Below are 5,767 nucleotides of genomic sequence, written 5' to 3' on the forward strand. Positions count from 1 at the left end.
TACATTTTATCTTATTCGAAATCAATATGCGTTGAATTACTTTTATTTCTAAAATTGAGTCAAACACCTACCACGCCTAAGGACTAAGAATCTAGTCTCTCTTTTATCTCAAGTGAAGTCAACGTGAGCACTAACGGATCCAAAATTCATAAATGGAGGGAGCGAAATATATATTAGTAGGTTGGTTTAGGGCGAAAATGACAATTTTTTTCGATTTTCGGGACGATGTTGGGGTAAACGGAGGGGGCGGACATGGTAATTTTATATATTTTTTTATCCAATTCAAGAGTATTTAGGTGTTAAGTTTTGGAAACCAAATCTGATTTTTTAACTAATTTAACTGATTATATCTAAATTCCATATCTATGAATTTGGTAAATTGATCTACGAGTACCTATTATTTTTAACGCTAAATAACATAACCCTATCTTAATTATCTGAATTCTATAAGTATAAATTTGGTAAATTGAGGTGATGAGTACCTAATTTTTTATTGCTTAATAACATAGGAGTAGGAATTTGTGATATCAAATCTTATAAAAGAACTCGTATTTATACAGTATACATCAAACTGAGGGATATCTTTCATAAGATTTCAATTTAAATCAAATTAAGATGTTCCACAGCATATTTAAATATTATGTACGAAATATCAAACTAAACTACATTAAAATTTACTATATATATTAAATAAATATTGCGTGCATTACAATCTAATAATATATTACTACATTAAAATTTACTATATATTAAATAAATATTGCGTGCATTACAATCTAATAATATATTTTGACCCTTTTACTATATTTATGGTTTTGAATGAAAACTGTAAACTCAATTAATATCAATGTATTGAATTTTAATTTGTCTTGTGATAGACTGAATTGATTTAAGAAAACTAATGTTTTATAAAGTAAATTTTTCATGACATACGGAACCTTATAAATCAATATAGATGTATAAGGAACCGTTTGGTAGGGGACTTAACTATATTACGAATGATATCCAAAAAGTATTGGTAGCATAGATATAATTATTAAAAATTAATTTGAGACATAAATTATTAGAATAATTGCATAAAAAATATTCTCCATCTGTGCCTGAAAAATTTGTTATATATATATATTTTCATTTTCATCCGTTCCACAAAATTTTTCACATTTCACTTTTTTACCATTTTTTTCTAGTGGACTCCACATTCCACTAACTCAATGTCACTCACATTTTTTATTATAAAACCCACTTTTCACTAACTTTTTAACTCACTTTCTATTATATTTTTAAAAATCCGTGACCAAAATGTGACAATACTAGAACGGAGGGAGTAATAATATCATAAAATGCCACGCACCGTAGATGAAGAACCAGTTATAACGAATATCATAAAATTACAACCCTTCTTTCACATATTACAAACCTAAAGCATTACATTTTCTCAAACCAGCGCTTTTAGCCCTTTCATCAGTTTGCTTTCATCATTGGCCGGAGCAAAATGGTAAGTTTATTAAAGAAGAGTATATTGAAGATCGACACTTTACAGTGTACTACTAAAGTACTATAATAAATTATGATAGTGATTTCTAAATAATTTGGCTTACTTAATACTCCAGTTAGAAACTCGTTATATGTGATTTACAAATTTACGTAGATTTGAGAATGAAATTATTGATTTTTTTTAAATATATTCATTATCCGATGTCTCAAAAATATTATAAATATATTTATATATAAAACAATATTATTTTTATATTTATTTATTTTTAAAATTAAACACCGGTTATTTAACATTTTGGTTCTGTCATTGTATACACCTTTCGTAAATATTGTAACAAAATTATACAATTGAGGGTATTTCAATACATTTCCAAAAAATTATGAAAATATAGTTTAAACTTTAAATGGTTAATTCTTCATATAAACTTGATTATAATCATCATCACATAATCTATACTAAATTAAACTTGTGAATTGGGATGAGTAGTTTAATTTAGGCTAAGAATTAAATTTGACTTTCGTAATTTAAACTATCTATATCTAAAACGACACAATAATACATTAATGATACACAAAATACAATCATGACAAGAGAACGCATGAACATATTTATGTTATACTTTCTAAATAGGATTAACACTCATTTCGCCTATAAATATCCTTAATCTTTCACCCAATTTTTACTCACACTTTCCCGTAAGTTTTAGTATTAATTACTCGTAGCATAGTGTTATATATATGGGTTGTAAGAGCATTATAATCTTGTTCATAGTTTGCCTCACTCTTTTAGCAATCATCGGAATATTCGATCTAGCATTGTTTCAACCTCGATTCTACATACAACAACTGCACGTTCGAAAAGATTCCATTGTGGTGGACCTCAAATTCAAGAGATCATCAATAACTCGTCTCCGTTGCAACAATATCAAAATTACTTTGTATTATGCCTACAATCAAAGCTTCTCCGTTGTAGGCAACAGTGTCATCCCGGGATTCAAGCAGAGCTGGAAGATTACGGCCCATCGGGAAGCAGTGGTGGAGGCTCGTGGGGCGGCGTGGGATGATGCGCTACGGATGATTTCCCAAGGGTCAACGGTGGGGTTGCGGGTGGAGTTGAACACCAAATATAAGGTGGTGGGTAAAGGTAGCCTGTGCAGTTTTTGTAAGAAGGCGGTGAGGGTGGCTGCGGTGTTGCGTCTCGATAGCTCCGGTGTGCTTTCTAAGAAGCCGATAAGACTCCATTGAAGATGAAATTCAACTTGTTTCCTTAGTTTTCATTTAAATTTTAAATAATACTACCTCCGTCCCCCAAAATTTGCTACACTTTGACCCGACACGGGTTTTAAGAAATGTAATGGAAAGTGAGTTGAAAAAGTTGGTGGGATGTGGGTCCTACTTTTAAAGTATTAGTTTTATAATAAAATATGAGTAGGAATGAGTTAGTGGAATATGAGGTCCACTACCAAAAATGGTAAAAGTGAAGTGTATCAAATTTTTAAGGACAGACCGAAATGGTAATATGTATCAAATTTTCAGGGACAGAGGTAGTACTATATAGTTAAATTAAATCAATAGTACTTATTTTGTTACGATGCAATTATACTGATTTTGGGAAACCATTCAATTTCTTTCTGCTTTGTCTTTATTTTTTGTTAAAGAAACGAGACTACAAAATATATGAAACAAAACCTGACAAGAGAAGATTTACGTGGTTCGATCACTAAGGATCCATGTTTACAGAACAAGAGATGTTGCAACTTCTATTTATCTTACTATATTCGCTCGTACAAAATATATACAAAGACGATATACAAAATGATCAAAGAATTGACACTAAAAAAACACAAGCTTGAAAGCATCTAAACTCTCTCATGTAGAACTAGTCTCAATGGTCTCTAATACTAAAATGTAGTGTAATCTCGCATTTATTAGAATATTCTGATTGTGATTAAAAAGTTCTCATTTAGAATTAATGAATCTTGATTAAGAATTAACTATTGAGGCACTCCGATAACATGTTCATTTCCGTATATTCTCCCCGCGTTAAATAATTATTTTAATAATTGTCACATTCTATTTCCTTTCCCTCTACAAAAATATAACTTATTAAATATAAAGTCAAATAGCATATTAGCTAGTCTTCGTTGTATTAGTCGCTCGGTTATTTGATTACCATAAATATCATTTTGGTTCGGTAATGGTTTATAAATGTTTGATATTAACATTAAAGAGTAAATTGTTCGGTAACGTTTAATATATTGTCGATGCTTTTCAACCAAGGTAACGTTTAATATATTGTCGATGCTTTTCAACCAAAGCAACGTTGTTTACTTGTTTTTATATTATTAAATGGATATTTTAACTCACCGGCCCTATCATCGATGTATGATTTCCCAACTTCTATATTGATTACAATTAGGCATTTTTTTTTTACTAAATTCATATTTTTTCTAGCTGATTTTAAAGTCACATGACTGACTAAAATCTTCCAAATTTATAGTTTTTCACTCAATTATAGGGTGTGATCAAGGAGCCAAAATTAGTCACCAATCAACTAATAATTCATTGGCAAAATGAGAGTTTTTAGTGACACTGATATAGACCAAATATGAGAACTCAACCGAAAAGACTAGCCTATTAGGTGAGAAAGTCTATTTAGTCTATATACCCCACACCAGTTGTTCTCACAACCGATGTGGGAATTGAGTCCGTAACAGACACGCACACCATCATCTTACACATATTTAACCGCGGAACCGTAACCACCGGTTCCGAACCGGAACCGTGACATTTTTTACGAACCGGAACCGCCATATTTAGAACCGCGGGCCGGTTCCGGTTCAAGATTTTACCAACCGAAACCGTCACCGAACCGTCGGTTTCGGACGGTTCCAAACTGCCAGTTAACCGGCGGTTTCACGATTCCGGTGAGGTATTCGAGGCGTCAGCCGTTGGCAGCCAAGAGGCAGCTTTTTCAGACGGTTTGTTTACCGGAACCGGCGGTTACTTGATTCCGGTTTGTTGACCAAAACCGGCGGTTTTGGGGCAAAACCGGTGGTTCCGATTTTCAAATTTTTTTTTTAATTCTGATTTTGAATTCAAATTGATCTATGTTCACCCCCATTTTTATCTAGAAATACCCCCTTCTATTCTATCCTCACTTACATTCACCTCATTTTTGTGTTAACAAGAGTTTCTCTTTTCAATCTCTCAATTCTCTCTCTTTGTCTCCCATTTCTCATTTTTTTTCAAGTGATACTCTTAAATTATATTGTTGTATATGTATTGAACATTGTAATGTAATATCCGTATAACTCAAATTCAATAAAATTGATATGATTTTCACCTTATTCGTCTTATTTCAATTTAAATTATCCATTATCTTGTTCCAATATACTCCCTCCGTCCCAAGATAAGTGACCTACTTCTTTTGGGCACAAGATTTAAAGAATGGTATTTAAATAAGTTAAAGTGAGAGTAAAGTATGAGAGAGGGAAAAGTAGAGGAGAGAAGAGAGAATAAAGTAGGTGGAGAATAAAGTAAGAGAAATGGAATACTGGGTCGAATTATCTGGGACGGATGGAGTATATAAAAGTAGGACCCACATGTCACCAACTTTTTCAACTCACTTTCTATTACATTTCTTAAAACTCGTGTCGAGTCAAATAGTGTCAAATTTTAAGGGACGAATGGAGTATCATTTAATGGTCGAAAATGAGTAGTACTAATAAAGAACACATTGATTTAATTTTTTCTCCTTGAGTGCGTTTAAGTCACTAATAGTCTATTATTTTAGGAATAAATTAATATTTGTTCTTGTACTATAAAAGCGTTTTGAGAATCAAATTGCATTAAAAGTCTAATTATTTTATTTGTATAATAATCTATTGTATTAATCAAATTATTTATTAATTTTTTCCGGTAATTATTTATTAATTTTTTCCGGTAATTATGCATCTCATATTTTATTTTTAAAATAGGTTTCACATTTCACTCTTATTTTTATTATAAGTTAATACTCCATATAAAATGACCACATTCCATTAATTTTTTTTTTTACGTTTTTAATATTTGAAATGAGCCAAAGTGGGATAAGTATTATCAAATGGATGAAGTACCATATTTATACATCAAATTAATATTATAACTAACTCATTTTGCGGAATCTTAGGATATCAAGATATCATATTCTTTGGATTTCCAAATCGAAAATACTAGATACACCATTGTGGACCACTAGTACTTTAGAGAAGGCTAGTCACTACTAGAGATT

Source organism: Salvia hispanica, chromosome 5, assembly GCF_029641045.1.
Source record: "Salvia hispanica isolate PSC_SH4W2 chromosome 5, Shi_PSC_v1, whole genome shotgun sequence".
NCBI lineage: Eukaryota > Viridiplantae > Streptophyta > Magnoliopsida > Lamiales > Lamiaceae > Salvia > Salvia hispanica.